This window comes from Nomascus leucogenys, chromosome 12, assembly GCF_006542625.1.
Source record: "Nomascus leucogenys isolate Asia chromosome 12, Asia_NLE_v1, whole genome shotgun sequence".
NCBI classification, from domain to species: Eukaryota; Metazoa; Chordata; class Mammalia; order Primates; family Hylobatidae; genus Nomascus; species Nomascus leucogenys.
In genome coordinates, this window is record NC_044392.1 from 10,981,734 (window position 1) to 11,000,222 (window position 18,489).

Sequence of the window (18,489 nt, forward strand, 5' to 3'; positions counted from 1 at the left end):
TATACACAGTCATGTTGCCTATTGATAATGACGGTTTTATTTCTTACTTTCCAAACCATATACTTTTTATTTCTTTCTCTTGCCTTGCTACAATGGCTAGGATCTCTAATGCAATGCTAAATTAAAGTGATGCTAGCAGATATCTCAAGGAGAAGACTTTCAACATTTCAACATCAAGTATGATGTTCAAGATATTTTTAGGCACTCATTATCAGATTAACAAATTTCCTTTGCTTAGGCTTTTTAAAAATCATAAATCAATACTGAATTTTATCAAATCCTTTTCTACATCTATGTAGATTGTATGTATATTTTTACTCCTTTATTCTGTTACTACAAGGTATTATCTTGATTTATTCTCAAATGTTAAACTACTCTTGAATTCCTAAAGTTTATCCCAGTTGGTTATAATGTATTATCTTTTTTATGTATCATTAAATTCATTTTGATTATATTTTGCTTAGTATTTCTGTATCTATGTCCAGGAGAGTTTGGTTTTTAATTTTCTTTTCTTGTAATGTCTGTGTCAGCTTTTGATATAATGTTTTCTCTTGAGAGTGAGCTGGGAAATGTTACTTTTTTTTCTATTCTCTGAAAGAGTATGTAAGATTGATGTTATTATTTAAGTGTTTGGAAGACTTTACTGGAAAAGCCATCTGCCCCAGAAAATTTATTTGTCTCCTGTTTGATGTGAAGGTCTTTAATAATGAATTAAACTCTTTACTAGATATAGCTCTATTCAGGTTTTCTAGTTGTACTTGTGTTAGCTTTGGCATATCAGGTTTTTTGGAATTTGTTTATTTCATCTAAATTGTCAAGTATGTTGGCACAAAACTGTTCATGATATCCTCTTATTAAGCATACATCTTCTCCTAAAATGTCTAACTAGTTTTCTCAAAACCAGTCATTGGATAATAAATCTCTTACAAAATGATATGCTGTGCTACCTCTATCATATAAAAATTTCATTTAATAAGTCATTCAAAAATATGTATTGGCTCAAACTATAACCAGGCATTATTCCAATGTTAGGAATATACTTTTAAAGAGGACAACATTCCTGCTCCATGGAGTTTTCATTTAATGAGAAGAACAGACAATAAACAAAATAGTAATAAGTGTTCTAAAGAACCAAGAAAGGTTAGGGTCTGGGGAGGAGGAAAGGAAAGGCCACTTTGAGGAGAACCTGAATAAGGTGAGGGAATGAGCCATCAAAAGATCCAAAGCAAGAAGTGTAAAGGCCCTAAGGTAGACATGTATTTGGCATGTTGTAGGAAGAGTGAAGAAGCCGGTGTGACTGTAGCAGAGTGAGTGAGAGAGAAGCAGAGATGATTGAGAAATCTAGGCAGAAGTCAGATTTTGCAGGGTCCTGGAGACCATGGTAATGATTTGGGATATTAAAAATGTCATGGGAAAACACTGGCTTTGAACAAGCAAGTAACATGATCTGACTTGTGTTTGAAAAGACTGTTCTAACTAATGTGTGTAGAATAGACCATAAGAGGGAAAGAAGGAAGTTGAGAAGCCACTTAGAAGCTATTACAATAATCCAAGCAAGAGATGGTGCTGGCGTGGACTATGTCGGGAACCTACATATCTACTTACCTCCTATATGGAGATAAGAAGTGGTCAGATCCAGGCTATGTTTTGAAGGTAGAGTCAACAGGACTTGCTGATGGCCTAAATGTGAGAGTTATAGGAAAGAAAAGACTCAGGGGTAACTCCTAGGTTTTTGGCCTAGGAAACTGAGTGGACAATGCTGCCATTTTATGAGCCTGAGATTCTTAGGAAAGGAGCAGATTTAGGTGAAGTGGGGGTTGGGAGTTAGGAGTTTGATATAGGACATGTTACACTTCAGATCCATTTATACATTCAAGTGGAGAATCTTGGTGGACAAGTGAATATATGGGTCTGAATCTCAGGAGAATAACAAAAACTGGAAATATAAACTTAGGAGTCATGTGCAAATAGATACATCATACCACAAGACTGAATTCATTCATCTAAGAATAGATAAGAAGTCTAGGGCCTGAGACCTGGGATACTACAAGAAGTTGGGAAGAGATTCAGAGCAAAGACCGAGGAATGTCCAGTGAGGGGAAATTCTCACGTGTATATCAGTCTGTTTCTGAATTCTCTACTCTGCTCTCCTGATCTTTCTGTCTGTCTATTTTTCTGTCAGTTTTCATTCTTCATTTCAAATGACAAAGCCAATTCAAACTGGCATATGTACTAAAGAAAAACCAGGTAACCAGGTTTAGTACAAATGGGGTCACCTGGATGCAGTTTCTCTCCATCTGTCTGCTATGCTCTCTTCCATGGTGGCTTCATCTTTGAACCATCATCTTAACCTTTAGTTCCAGATAAGAGCAACAGGGCTGGGGCCCCACAACCAGGAGAAGAGCGAATGCTGCTGGGTAGCAAAATCCACAGATATCTGGCACAATTCCTCTGTCAACCCCAAACTGGCTTAATTACTTTACTTACGGATACATTTATCATAACTAGTTAGGCTTTTATGTTCACATCACTACTATTCTTTCTCAGAAAATTTCCAGCTACTCATTCATATGTATTCTTAAAGAATCTATACTTCTAATCTGTCTCCCTCCACTCGGATGAGATTGCCCTTTCCCCAAAGCACCTTAAATTTTTATTTCCTACAAAGCGTCCCTCCCATGGGATGCTTGCTTCCATGCTCTCTTCCTGCCCATAAACTTACCCTCCTTCAATACATACATCAAATCTTTCCTCTTGCATGATATATTTCCCAATTACCACATCTGGAAGTGTTATCTCTGTCCTATGTATGGCTATAGCATAAATAGCACTATTTAAATGGTCCAGATTTGTCAAGTATTTTTTCATATTTGTCACAATCTCCCAAGTAGGCCGTAAACTCCTTTGGGAAGAGACTCTTGTTTTATATTTCTATATATTCTTCTCAGCAACCTGCACAATCCTGAACACATAGTTTCTACACTGAATGCACATTTTTAAACAATTGTCTGGTTAAGTCACCACTTCTATATATCTCTTCTTTATTCTCTAAGGAATGAACAGCAACAGAAGAAAGCAATAGAATAATGTTTGTGGTTTATGATGTGGAGTCTTCTCTGTAGGTAAGTATCCATCATTTGGGAATGGTTATAAGTACTTAAAGTATCTTGGATGCTGGAGCTTTGATTTTAGGCACTATGGAACGTGCTGAGATACAATGATGAATAAAATGGACACAGTCCCTGTCCTCACAAAGCTCACAAATTTCTTTTCCAGTGTTGTAACTCCTTATTCCATTATTTTCATAGTGGTTTTTATTTTTAAATTTTTCAATTTTAATGTAATAAGTTTTCTCAACTTTATTTATTTTTATTTATTTATTTTGACATAGAGTCTCACTCTGTCGCCCAGGCTGGAGTGCAACCTCCACCTCCTGGGTTCAAGTGATTCTCATGCCTCAGCTTCCCAAGTAGCTGGAATTACAGGCATGTGGCACCACACCTGGCTAATTTTTGTATTTTTAGTAGAGACAGGGTTTCACCATGCTGACCAGGCTGGTCTCAAACTTCAAGTGATCGGCCTGCCTCTTCTTCCCAAAGTGCTGGGATTACAGGTACAAGCCACCACACCCAGCCATCAACCTTTTTTTAAGTTAATGTTTTTGGAATTTTATTTAAGCCCTTCCCTATGCAGAGATCATGAAGATATTCTCTTATATTACCATTCAAAATCTTCCATTTTTTTGCTTTCATATTTAAGTTTTAAAAGCCTATTGATATGGTTTGGATCTGTGTCCCTGCCCAAATCTCACATCTAATCGTAATCCCCAGTGTTAGAGGTGGAGCCTCATGAATAATCCAGGTGACTGGATTATGGAGGTGGATCCTTCATGAATGAATTCTTACCATCCCCTTGGTGCTGTTCTCCTGATAGTGAGTGAGTTCTCATGAGATCTGGTTGTTTAAAAGTGTGTAACACCTCCCGCCATTCTCTCTCTCTTGCTCCTACTTGGGCTCTGTGACATGCCTGCTCCTCCTTCACCTTCTGCCATGATTGTAAGTTTCCTGAGGCCACCGCAGAAGCTGAGCCAATGCCAGCATCATGTTTCCAGAACCATGAACCAATGAAACCCCTTTCCTTTGTAAATTACCCAGTCTCAGGACATCCATTGCAATTGATTTTTATGCATTGTGTAAAGTGATAGTCAAACTACATCTTTTTCATGTCATATGCATGAGTCCCAGTACCATTTATTGGAAAGTTTACCCTTTATCTGTAGTGTCTCCTTTGTAATATATCCAGAGTCTGTAAATGCAAACTAGTGTTTTTGGGCTTTCTACTTTGTTCTGTTGGACTCTTTGTTTATCCTTGAATCAATACCATGCCATTGCTATTACGATAGCTTTATAATAAGACATAATATCCATACAGCAAGTCCTCTGACTTAGTTCTCCTTTAAAATGTCTTAGGTATTCTAATTTGAAATAACTATGATCATGGATATTTCTCTTCCTCTTTGTGGTTCTGTCATTTTCTTCTCTGTATATTATTTAGTTGTTAGGTACATATACATTTCAAACATATTTTCCTTGTGAACATAATTTTTTATCCCTACTAATGTTTTTAATCACAATCTCTACTTTATTTGATACATTGCTTATTATTTGACAGTATATAGTTTTCCATTCCTTTATTTTCACTCTTTCTGTAGTCTTATGTTTCCAATGAGTCTTCCTCAACTAGCTGGGATGTTAAGTACCCTGCTTCTATTCCTTTTGTGCTTATTTTAGAAATGACAGCATACATTGTTAATTTATCAGCCTGAATATAGTCATTATCTTTACTCTCCTTCCAGGTAATATAAGGACCTTAGAATCCTCTTGATTTTTTTACCCCCTTTCTTAACTTACATGCTATTGTTGTCTTTCATTTCTAAATATTTTAGCCCATAAGATATTAAAATTTTGTTTATGCTTCATTGTTCATCTATATTTACATTCACCCACATTGTGACCTCTTTATAAAATCCTTAATTCCTTATAGCATCTCAGCTTTTTCCATCTGCAATTGCTTTCCTTCTGCATAAAGCACATCAATTAAGATTGCCTTCAGTGAGGCAAAATCATTAAAGTGGTGGCAAATTCCACATTCTTCTTTATGTGAAAATGTTTTCATTTTGCCATTATTCTTGAAAGGTATTTTGTGCATATAATCCTAAGTTTTCAGCTATTTCAGTTACAGATGTTATTCTACTGTCTTCTAGATTCCATTGGTGTTGAGAAGTATGTAAAACACTCTTTCCAAAGTCATATGTCTTTCTGTTGTTGTTGTTCCTGCTAGAATTTTTTCTTTGCCTTCAGTGCTCTGCCTATGAATTTTTGGCTTAATAAATTTGATCAATTCTGGAAAAATCTTAAGCATCATCTCCTTGAATAGTTGTTTCTGCCCATTCTCTTTCCCCTCCTTTCCAGTTAAATGCATGTTAGATCTTCTCACTCCAGCTTCCATGTCTTTTAGCCTCTCTGTCATATTTTTTGTCTTTTTGTCTCCCTGTGCAGCATCTGAATAATTTCTTATGCCTCATCATTCAATTATTCACTAATTTCTTTTTGATTTTGTCAACTGTGCTGTCTAATGGGAAACCATTACATTTTAAAATTTCAGTTTTATATTTTTATTTCTAGTTTTTTTTAACCTTCTTAAAATCTTCCAAGCCACTTTTAATTGTTACCCATTCCATGAAGATATTTATAAGTGTACTTTTATTTCTATGAACACAATAAGCATAGGTTTTTATTTGTCTCTGTACTTATAATACATAAAGAATTTGTGAGTCTGGTTTTCTTTTTTTCTATTCATTGCTTCTGCTGTTTCTCGCATCACATTTTGTTTCCCTGTATGCTTTGTTATTTCTGACTGCACTGCTCATTGTCCCTTGAAAATTAGGAAGAAGGTGCCCTCCTCCGAAGATTCATCTTTGATTCTGCCAGGTATCTGGGAGTGGGGTTAGGAACCTGGAACTGGTTCTACCTTAAACTTGGAACTACCTTAAACCAAGTTCATAGCTTGAGGTTCTCAGAAATTGAGGTGACATAAAACCATCCTCACACCTGTAAAAAGGGCCAGGCATGGTAGCTCACGCCTGTAATCACAGGACTTTGGGAGGCTGAGCAGAACAGATTGCTTGAACTCAGGAGTTCAAGACCAGCCTGGGCAACACAGCAAAACCTCGCCTCTACAAAAAATACAAAAAATTAGCCAGGTGTGGTGGTGTGTGCCTATAGTCCCAGCTACCCAGAGGATGAGGTGAGAGGATCACTTGAACCCAGGAGGTCGAAGCTGCAGTGAGCCGTGATCGTGGCATTGTACTGTAGCCTGGGCGACAGAGCAAGACCCTGTCTCAAAAAAGAAAAAAAAAAATCTGTGAAAAGGCTTGTCAGTCACAATAACTTACTTTTCCTTTTTTCTCTTACCCTGCTCAGTACCAGGGCAACCTCCCTGCTGTCCCAGAAGGGTAGAGAGAACTAGTTTTATTTCTGGTTCACCTTTGCCCTGAATAAATCCAGCTTTATATGGAGATGGTGTCCTGTGAGACTCTCCACCTTGAGCAAGGCATGTACTTTGACAAAAACCTCCTTGTCCTGCAAGGCCACCAAAACTAAAGTCTATATTTATTAGGATCAACAAATGTTCTCAGGGCAAAAAGAACTTAGATGTTCTAGTGTTTTAGTCTCTCCTCAGCTCTTTAGTGCTTTTAAGAAAATCTAAAATTTTTTCAATTTAAAAACTATATCCAACATTTTAATATTTTCAGTGGAATTTTGGTCCAAATAACCTATCCTACCGTTATCAGAAACCAAAGCCTACAATTTCCTCTCTCCATTATCATTGAGCTGAGTTTTCCTGGACAAGCTACAGTATTTGCATGAGATTCCTCTTGGCAGGGGAGGAAGGCATGCCTAGGATACTCTTTCAGACAAGCTGTTTTTACAACCCAAAGACTCTCTTCTTCCCTGCTACCACAGAGAGTACTTCCTACAAATATGGCAGCCTGCCTATATGATTCTTTACATAACCCCTCTTTTTTGCTCTCTGAACCGAACTACATCTAGGAGGGTTTCTTCCACCAGCTGTACACTCAGTTCCCAAAACTATTGCAAGCAACAGATACAGCTTTTTCATGTCAGGGTGGACTTTTCATCTTAAAGAGCATGACTTTTCCAGTACTTTCCAAGATCTACTGTCTCTGGGCTCTCTCACCATTTCTATGCTGCTTCCCTTCATTTCCTCAATGGCTTCCACCTGATCTCATCTACTTGGGACAGTCTTTACATGTATTTTGAAGTTTATGGACTAAATTTCTCTCCTACTTTTGCTGTCAATAGAGTTTTCAAGGTTTTGTTGTTGTTGTTGTTGACCTTGCTTTTGAATGTTTCCAGGAAGACAAGTTGAAATGCCACCAAATGAAGCTATGTTTTTACACAAAGTTTCAAATAATCTTGACTCCTCTGTCTCTCACACACATAACCAATACCCAATACATTGGCAAATTCTGCCAATGCTACCTTCAAAATATGTTCAAAACTTGTCCACTTCTTGCCATCTCCATTTCTCTTTCAGTCCAAGCCACAACTGTATTTTATCAGGACTATTGCATAGCCTCCTAATTAGTTTTCCTGCTTCACCTTAGCTGCCCTACAATCTATTCTCCATATAGAATTTATTTCTAAGACAGAAGCTAGATCATGTCACCTGTGCTCAAAATCTTCCAATAGCTTCTTATGTCACTCAGAATAAAATCCAAAGTCTTTAATATAACTGTGAGGCCCTGCATTCCCTCCACCTCTTCCTCTGCCATTATTTGTTGCATTCCAGCCACAACGTCCTCCTTGCTGTTCTTCACACAGGTCAAGCTTACAATTACCTCAGGGCCTTTGCACTTGCTGAACCCTCTGTAGGTGTATTAGTTCATTTTCACACTGCTGATAAAGACATACCCGAAACTGGGAAAAAAAAGAGGTTTAATTGGACTTACAGTTCCGCATGGCTGGGGAGGCCTCAAAATCACAGCGGGAGGTAAAAGGCACTTCTTACATGGTGGTAGCAAGAGAAAAATGAGGAAGAAGCAAAAGCAGAAACCCCTGATAAACCCATCAGATCTCATGAGACTCACTATCATGAGAATAGCGCAGGAAAGACTGGCCCCCATGATTCAATTACCTCCCACAACATGTGGGAATTCTGGGAGATACAATTCAAGTTGAGATTTGGGTGGGGACACAGCCAAACCATATCAGTAGGGAATGCTCCACCTCTAGATTTCTTCATGGCTTACTTTTTCTCACTTAATTTACATCTCTGCTCAGATATCACTTTATTAAGAGGCCTTCCTTGAACAATCTCTCAACATAATGTTCTCTCCTGTATCCACTCCTGTCTCCTAACCCAGTTTTATTTTTCTTCTTGGTATTTATTATTATCTAATATATTTTAGTTGTTGTTGTTGTTGTTGTTTAGCATTATCTTTTCTTCCATCAAAATCTAAGCTTTAGAAGAACAGGAACTTTGTCTTGTTTTGTTCACTGATATATCACAAACATCTAGAACAGTGCCTGGCATTATAGTAAGTGCTCAGTAAATATCACAGAAGGTATGCTGTGGACACAGAGGAACCCAACTGCAGGAAGTACAGTAGAAGGAGAGACCAGGAAGCACTTTTCTTTCTGCTGCCCGTGATCTTCCACCTCCTTGCCATACAGCTTCTTTACTCACTACTCCACTCCACCTTTCCAAGGTCACCACTTCCAGCTTGAGTCTATAAATCCTCCCTGCCTGAGGCTCCTCAGCTTACTGACTTGGTGTCCAAATCCCAAATCTGATTGGTCTTTCTGAGTTCAAAAACCTATCTAGAGTCCAATTAGCCATTGCTGGGGGTCAAGGGGAGGGGAATGCGAGTGTGTCTGTTTATATGCCAGGTATAGTTACCATCCCCATGCTTCTGCAAAGAGGAAATAAATGTTGGGGATCTTTAATTAAAAACAAAACAAGCCTTCTCTAATACATCCCTGACACTGAAGAGAGAATGTACATAACTTCTACTAGGGTGCCTCTAACTCAAATGCCTTCGGAATCCTGACAGGTAAGATAAATGGGTGAAGAGGCCAGGGTGGGGAATATGGCAAACTCAGCAGCCTATGCTGCATCCAAAGAGGGCAGGCACTGTAACTAACTACTGCCTAGGGGAACATGGGGCCAATGTCGCCAGATCTTCTGATGGTTCAAGAGAAGGCAGAAATCTATATTTTAGTGTGAAATCTCCCACTTGTTAACTGACAACTAATCTAGCTTTTTACAAGAAAAAACACTATGCAGACTGAAGAATATACATCCACTGAGCAAATCTGGCTACGGAATACCAGGGTACAACTTCTGTTTTGTAAAGTCAGCTCAAAAACAGGACATCAGTAATTTATCACACTCAAAAGCAATGTTTCTCAGGGGGGCTCAGTGTGAAGATTTCATTAGTTGGAGTAACCAGTACTCTCAGTCCTCTTTCACAGCACCTGCCCCCATCTTCTCTACCAATCCTGGTACAAACTTCCACCAACTTTTAACCATGACAGACAGAAGGCTTATTGAAAAGCATTTGGGCTTTGAAATCAAGTGGGTCTGGACAAAAAAAGAAAAACAAAAACAAAAACAAAAACCTCAGTATTACCTCCTAGCATTATTCCTTAACCTCTCCAAACCTCAGTCTACTCATCTGCAAAATGGGGATGCTAATTCCTACCTAGAAGTGTTCTTGGGAATAGTGATTATTATTAACAGACTAGGAGCGGCCCCTTCCTAGAGAAAGGCATGATACTTGAAAATCTGCAATTGTGTCACGGAATGTTCATAATAAGCTAATGACATCTACACCTCTTTGTGGAATAAGTAGAGGGTAAAAATGCATTTAATAAATAGCACAAGGATGGAAAATACAGCTCTCTGAAGACCCAGGTCTTCACACCAATGTAGTTGCTTGTGAACCTAGTCCAGAATGTCTAAGTTTGTAGAAACTAGCACTAATTAGAATTCATAGACATCAATTATGTGATTATTCAAGAACTCTCTCAACTCTTAAATCCATTTTTGTATGCATATTACAACATAACACTGAGTCAAGTAAAGGCATGCCAATTCTCCAATGGCCAAAAAAAAATTAATCCTGTAGTTCAGGGAGACACAATTGGGAAAAGAAAGCCCTGTTTCCAAAGTGTCAGCTACAATGCTGTTTCCACCAGTGGCTGGAATGCAAGAGTCGTCCATCCACTGACGAATGCAGAAAGCAATTGCTGCAAAAGGTCATTTCATAACCACTGGAAATACTGCCTTTCTCCCACCCGACTCTGCCCTGTGCTTTCTGGGGAGGAGTCACCCTGTGAAGAAGCCATCAGGTCAGAGGCAGAAGCCACAAGGAACCCTTGGCTTTATACCACACAGCACACCCTAGAGCAAGTTTGTCCAACCTAGAGCCGAGGAGAGCTTTGATTGCAGCCCAACAGAAATTCATAAACTTCCTTAAAACATTCTGAGATTATTTTGCGATTTTTTTTTGGCTCATCAGCTGTCGTTAATGTTAGCATATTTTATGTGTGGCCCAAGACAATTCTTCTTCTTCCAATGTGGCCCAGGGAAGCCGAAAGATTGGATAACCCTGCCCTAGAGGGTCATGCAACAGGAAAGGGGGCATCCCAAAAGGAAACATGAAAACTATGCTCCCTCCAGGAACCGAAAGAACTCTCTACAACTGATACCGAAAACACATTTCTCCTAGCAAAGAACTCTAAGTAGGCTTCCTCTCTACCAAGGAGGTTTAAAAAGAAAGAAGTGTGTCTCTAATCGCTGAACTTTCCCACCAAGAAGAGCTGAGCTCCCCCATTCCAGATTTGCCTGGGCCTATTCTTATTTCTCAGGCCCTCGTGGCTCTTATAATCACACACGTCAATTATCAGTTTTCCTCCGGGGAGGCCCAAGCACCAGAAAATCACTTACATCCATCACTGCCAAGCCTCTCCTATTGGGCAGGCAATCTGTAATTATTTATGCTATTTTCCAGATTTCAAAAAAGGAGGGGTGTCTAAGATATAGGTCAACATCAGCCAGCAGTTGACAATCACTGAAGACGGGCATTGCGTAAACAGGGGTTCAGTATTCTATTTTCTCCATTTTTGTACATATTTAAAATTTTACATAATGAAAAAGTTTTAAAAGGGAGGGTCGAAGGAGGACACAGATATAACCTGAAAACAAAACCAAGTGTTCTTCACCCTCTACTCATGTCTAGATGCAGAAAAACCTGGGGAAGTGCTCAGACTCTCTCATCAACAGCCTAGAGGGTTCATGCGCCCTCAGAGTGGAGACTGTATCTTCTAAGCACTACTCAATGTCCTTAACAAAATAATCTTTGAAAAATTCCCTAGAACTTTTCAGAAGTATTCTGGAAGAACCCAGTTTCCCTTCTTGACCTTCCTTTCTAGACCTGCCTCTACCAATTACCCCTACAGCCTCTTCCTCCTACAACGTCCTCTACTTCCTGTTCCAGACTACTGTGCTGAACAACCCAGTTATTGAAATAGCTCCTGGGTGGCAGGCAAACGCCTGTGTTCCAGCAGGTTGTTTAGCTGTTTCTTCCTCCTGGATGTCAGACGTGATCAGTTTGTAGGAATATTTTGTATTTTCTTCTTCTTCCCTTTAAACTCAATTTGCTCCTAGTAAGATTTTTTTTTTAATTGCCTACAGTGGAGTTTTCCAACTTCAACACTGTTAAGGTTTGGGGCTGAATAATTCTTTGTTGTGGGGGCTGTCCCGTGCATTACAGGGTGTTCAGCCACATCCATGGTTTCTACCCACTTGATGCCAGTGGCACAAACACCACCCCAACTTTTGACAATCAAAATATCTCTAGGTATTGTCAAGTGTTTCCTGAGGGACAAAATCACCTCTGGTAAAGAACTACTAGTCTAAAAAATATTGAAAATCCAAGAACAATATTTTCCTGGCCCCAACCCCCCAAAAATGAGATTATACAGTTTTTTTCCCACATATACAATATCTTCCAACTTATAAATTTGTAAATATAAATATTTTGTAAATGTTGTATCCTAAGCCAGAAGTATATAAAGTAACAAGAGTAAAATTAATTTAAAACCTTCACAACTATATTTTCTCTGTCTTCATGGTTTCCTGTGTGAATCTTATTTGTTTCTTCCAAATTATCCTGTTTTCCAGTCAATGTGGTAATCAAAATATTGTGCTCCAAGCATAATATTTTGAATGCCACATAATCTGTGTTTGAATTGGAAAGAAAAACTTCCAATGACTTTCTCAGTACTCCCCATGACATGCACTGGCTCTCCAGCACCTATATAAAAAGGTGTCACTGGACAACAGAATCCCCTAAAAGGGCATTTCCCTACAAAATCAGAAAAAAGCATAGCCAATGCGTCCCCGGCCCAACTCCAAACAGTCACACCCCAACCCCATCTCTGTGTAACCACAGGAAGGCAGCATCCTCTCACACACAAAATGCTCCAGCCCTACAGCTCCCAGTTCCAATTCTGTATTTAAGACTTGGAGTCAGAAAGACTCACTGGTGCAGGCTCCATCTCACTGCCACCTCCTTCATCTCTGAGTGAAGGAAGAATACTCGATTCCCAACCTGACCAAGAAGTGCAACGAGAGGTTAAATGAGCCAGTGTCACAAGCTGCAACACCCACTGGGAAATACTGCAATTTTTCTCCATTAGGCAGAGGGTTTCCCACCATATTTAAATGGTACACTCTCTTCTTAAGGAATCTGTTTTTGGTCTGCATGGGTCTTGCATTAGCCACAGTCTACAATACAGCTCTGGGGGCTACGCGCTCAAAACTGTGTCTCCTCTCCACCCCACTGGATTTCCCAGCTCCAATCAGTGGCTCTCCCAAGCCTCCATCCTCTTATTGCCCCCCTCCCACGCCATTCCCCTGGGAATGTCGTCTTGTTCCTCCTCTCTCTTGCTTATGGACAGGCAGTTGCTGGGTGCAGGGATTTTGCCTTCCGGGGTCCATTCCTTCCTGGACCCATTTCATGCCACTTCTGGTCTCAGCCTGGATCCCCTCATCCTAGATTCTGGCCACGGCCTCCTAACTGGTCTCCCTGGTTTGGCTTTTCTCCTGTAACATTGCTTTCACTCTGACAATGGATAGTCTTTCAAGAGTACAAGCTAGAACAGCCAGAAGCCTTCTGTGGTTTCCCATTCCCTAGCACCAGATACAATCCTATCTTCTTTGGTGCACAGTTTGTGAAGCACACCAAATGTTTGACCCTGGAGGTGTCCAAGCAGAAGCAGGACGAGCACTGAGTGGGACAGGTGCCCGTATGCAGAGGCATTTATCCACTGGATAGATGGTGGAGGGAGATGGGAGGAAGGAGTTAAACTAAATGACTTTTAAAGTTTCCTTTCAAGCCTGACTTCCCATGATTCTGGGAACTCTTTGGTCTGCCATGCAGGTCCTACCATCATCTGAGCCCTGAAAAGTGATGCCTCCTGCAAAGTGATGCCAGGCGGTCCCCTATAATGCTCCTCACATGGTCCTGCACATGGTTACCCCACCTCTATAGGATGACTTCTTTTAATTGTCTTGTTTTTTTTTAATTGCAAAAGTAACACTCCTTGGTGCAACAAAATAAAACAACACTGAAGTATTAACATGAAGTCCTCAACCACTGCACTTCCATGGGTAGCCACTGGTTTCAGCAGAATATATGCCCTCCTAGTCCTTTCCTATGACACACACTCCATTCACTTGACACCTGGTCTTATGCTGTGCCATAGGAAGAAGGATATTTAATTCTTATCTGCATTGACTTATCTCTCCAGTTCCCTAGGGTAGTAGGGATAGTTAGTTAATCTGCTTCAATTGCTGTTATTCCACCAAGGAGGAATTGAAAGGGAAGGAGATAAGGTTTCTTGCTCAAAATCACAGATTAGCTGGTGGCAGAGTTAAGACCAGAACAAGAACTCCTAACTCAATGTTTGCTGTTACACTGTAAAGTGCTCTTCTCCTCCCCACCATGCAAAATATCATATTGTACAGACAGCACGTAGAAATAATTGCCTTTTGCAAGCGTAGGGGCAGGATAGTCCAGTGGTTAAGAACTTGGACTTTGAACTCAGGCTGCCTAGGTTAGAATCTGGCTGTCATTTACTTAACTATGTGACCTGAGTCTAGCAACTGGGCCTCAATTTCATCATCCCTTCCTTATAGGACTGTTGCAAAATTAGTAGCTTAATATCTGTAAACCCCTCAAAACAGTACGTATGTTAATAAAACATGCTATCCTACCTCTAATGTAACACCCAAAATACAATAAATATCTTCCTTATTAAAACATAGGCTGGCAAATCAAAACCAAATCTTGTTAGCTCTGAATTTTGTCTAAAAATAAATTAGCATGGGTGAAAACTCACACAATATTAGTCCAAAACAGGTTTAAGTGACACAAGAACTGTAATCATTACTACAGGAAGGAATGACCTCATAAAGACCTCATACATCAGAAGCATTGTAACATTTACTGCACCAAATAATAAATTTTTTAAAAAATCTTAACAGCCTCTATCAGTAATTATCTAAGTAAAGTGGGCTGCAAATCTGTTAGAGAACTGTGTTTGCCATGATAATATTTCTAGTAAATTGCTGCTTCTATACCAAAACTACCGGTGTTGCAGAACCGGCATGCTAATAGAAAGATTATTATAGAAACACTAGTAAAATGAATCAGGTATCATTGAAGATTCAACACTACAACAGCGCCTGACTACAAGAGATTTCAAGCTGTATTGCTTAACGGGCAGATAAAAGTGCTAATTAAGTCCACTCTTAGAGGTTATCCCTAGGCAGGACTGTACACTCAAGTAGCAAGAGGTCTTCAGACTAAATGAGGAAGCAGTAATGCCAACCCAGCTGGATACAGCCCTGCTGGGAAGATGGGGAGAGAATGGGAAGAGCCAAGGTTTTCCGCACACGAAGGTAACCTGATAAAGCAGACAAGTATCCAAACTTATTTGAACCTCAGTGTTTTCCTTAACTGTTTCATCAGCAACACTTCTGATTCCTCCTTTCTTGAGTGAAGAAAACCAAATAACCCACCACAAACTGAAGACCCTCAATAAACGGCACAATCAGTGGGAGGCAGAGAAAGCCATGCCATTATTACCAAAGCCTCCTCGAGCAACCAGAAGACATGGAATCTCTCTCTCATCTTGGCCAAAAGCATCTCTCCACACAACCAGAGCCTAGGGCTCTCAGAGGTTTTTAAAGAGTTGTCAGACTGAAGACATTTCGTTCCAGGATCTATTTAGCTTTCCCACCTTGTTAATTAGCTAATTAGGGATGGAAAAGCAACTCACCAATACAAAGTGTCAGGAAAATGCTAAGTAAATTTGTCCAACTGGTCTAAATGTCAATGCTAAATTAAGAAAGGGGGCAAGCGCGAGAGACTGAGCCGTCCTCAGACTGCTGCAATCCAGAGCTCGCTAACGTAGAGACGGAGAGACCCGGGCGCCCTGCAGCAGCAGCCTCCCGGCCCAGAGCCGGGCTGTCGGCAGGACTTCTGGAAGGGAAACCTGGACCAGGGCCACCCCGGGCACAGGGAACGCGGCTGGCGAGGCGCATCCTCGCCGCTCAGTCTCCGTCTCCCCGCATCTCTCCGTCGTCAACAAACCCTGACCACAAAGTGAAACTTTCCCGGCCCCCGCTGTCGCGCCGGGTCTCTGCCCTTTGCCTGGGAGCGCGTCGCGGGGACAGGTGTGGGGCCGGGGCTGAGGAGGGACCCCCGCCCCAGGGCCGGAGGTTGTGTAATCGTCCCGGGAAGGGGGGCTCGGGACAGCTCCCCGCGCCAGAGCTGCGGAGGCCAGACGGGGAACCCCAGCTGTGGGGTCCGGCGCCCAGAGGCGTTGGGGGGATGGGGAGGGCTCTCGTCCCGCCCCCTGGGACCGCCCCCGGGCGCAGTGGGGAGCTGCGGCGCTGACACGGCCCGGAGAGGGCGCCCGCGCGGCAGACCAAGCCCGAGGAGGGGGGCGCGATGGCTAGGCAGCCACGGCCAGCCTTACCTGCACGCCGGGCCGGGGCGGCGGGAGGCGGCTCGGGATGCCGGGGTGGCGGGCGGCGGGCGGCAGCGCTGGCAGCCACCCGGGCCACGGCATGAGAGGAGCCGCGGCGCGGCGGCGGGCGCGGGACTGACAGCCCCAGGCCCCGCCTCCAGACCCCGGGCCCCGCCCCCTTCCTGGCTGCGCGGCTCGCCCCGCCTCCTCCGCCCACCGCCGGGGTCAAACTCGGTCCATCGGCTCGGAGGGCGGGGATGCTCGCTTTCGATTGGCCCCAAAGGTGCTCGCCCCGCCTACTCCCCGCCCCTTCCTTGGCAGGGAAGCGGCGCGTGCGCGGTGGCTGCGGAGGGTAGCGGTTGCGCTGAGCGCTGGCGTTCCTGGTCCCCGACCCCTAGTACCCGGGCATCGTTTTTTCATCCCGGGCAGCTGGGACCCCGGGATGACCTAAGGAACAAGGATTCAGACGCAGACTCCACGGTGAATTGGCCTTATTCACCTGTGAACGAACGTCCAGGAGAAAACCAAACCCGAATGGGCCAGGCGCTAACCACAGGGGACCCCAAAACTGTGATCTGCATCAGAAAACGAACCAGCCAATCGGTTCCCGGCTCTGCCGGGTCTAGGGGTGCTTTATTCAAGCGCTGGGTTCGCTCCCTGGTCAGCAAGTATGAGGTATTTACAGAGGGTCTAGAAGATGTGAAGAGAGATTAGCCCGCATTTAGGGCTGTGCCAAACAGAGAGTGAGTGATGCTGAAGAAAGTGGCCGCCTCTGCTCCAGCCCTCCCTCCTCCTCCCCATCCCCTGGCTCTCCCACCTCTCCCTCCGCACCGGCTCCCTACCCTCAGCCTGTAAACAATATCGGGTCTCGCCCAACAAAAATCAATGGAGACCCAGCAATTCCACTCAAGAGAACTAGAAACATGTCTATACTAAAACTTGTACACAAATGTTCATAGCAGTGTATTCAGAAGGCCAAAAAAGGAAACAACTGAATGTCCATCGATTGACAAATGGATAAGCAAATTATGGTCTATCCATACAACGGAATAGTATTCTGCCATAAAAAATAATGAGGCCGGGCGCGGTGGCTCACGCCTGTAATCCCAGCACTTTGGGAGGCCGAGGCGGGCGGATCACAAAGTCAGGAGATCGAGACCATCTTGGCTAACACAGTGAAACCCCGTCTCTACTAAAAAAATACAAAAAATTAGCAGGGCGTGTTGGCGAGTGCCTGTAGTCCCAGCTAAGTGGGAGGCTGAGGCAGGAGAATGGCGTGAACCCGAGAGGCGGAGCTTGCAGTGAGCCGAGATCGCACCACTGCACTCCAGCCTGGGCAGCAGAGCGAGACTCCGTCTCAAAAAAAGAAAGAAATTCTGTTACGTGCTACAACATGAACCTTGAAAATACTATAGCGCTCAATGAAAGAAACCAGTCACAAAAACCCACATAGTGTATATGATTCTATTTATATGAAATGTCCACAATAGGCAAATCCATAGAGACAGTAGACTAATGGTTGCCAGGGACTGGGAGGAGGGGGGAATGAGGAGTGACTGCTTAATGAGTACAAAGCCTCTTTGGGAGGTGATTAAAATGTTAAGGATTTAGATGGTGGTGATGACTGTACAACTTTGTGAATATAAAAAAAACCACAGAATTGTATAAAAGGGTGAATTTTATGGTATGTGAATGATATTTTAATTTAAACCAAAAATCCAAATGACCAAAAATTTCAAAAAATTAGGAAAAAAAAAAACCTCTCTTGGCACTGTATGCCCTCCAAGTTACCATGCAGTTAACCAGCCCTTCTCATCCAAGATTCTTGCAAGGGTAGCCCACACGTTTGTACTCCCACTTATACATTAGCTCCCTAGAATGTGCCTTCTGCCTGCACCAGAGCTCAAATCTGCTTTCTCCTTGAAATTTTATCCTGTGGCTTTCTATGACCCTGCACATTCCTGGTTCTCCTCCTTCTTCCATTCTTTGTCTTTTGATCTTATTTTCTTGGCAAATCTATTTTAATCTTTTCAAAGATCAAAACTTATTTTGATCTCTTCTGTGGCTTCTTCCAGAATCCTTCCTAGGTTATATCATCCATGCCTATGAGTTCAGTTCAGTTACTATGCTTCAAATTCTAGCCTCCACCTGATGTCCCATAGTGTTCTTAAACTTGGCGTGTCATAAGCAATTTGACATCTCCCCTTCCCCATCCTCTATCTTCTCTCCAGTAATAATATCTGCTACCACATTCTAAGACCCAGGAATCATCCTTGATTCTGCCCTCTTCCTTCTCCTAAAGTCAATCACCAATTTTTATCTCATAAGTATTCATAAATCCCACAATACTACCACAGCC

At 42.2% G+C, this 18,489-nt stretch overlaps 1 protein-coding gene across 1 annotated transcript in view; it reads right to left on the bottom strand.

Moving 5' to 3' along the window:
• The window catches only part of HIVEP3 (HIVEP zinc finger 3), a 522,650-nt gene extending 506,393 nt beyond the window's left edge, over positions 1–16,257 (bottom strand). Inside the window, exon 1 of the mRNA XM_030823601.1 lies at positions 16,140–16,257. The gene's annotated coding sequence lies outside the window, so the exon portion shown is untranslated. The remainder of the gene's footprint in view (positions 1–16,139) is intronic.
• Between the last annotated feature and the right edge of the window lie 2,232 nt (positions 16,258–18,489).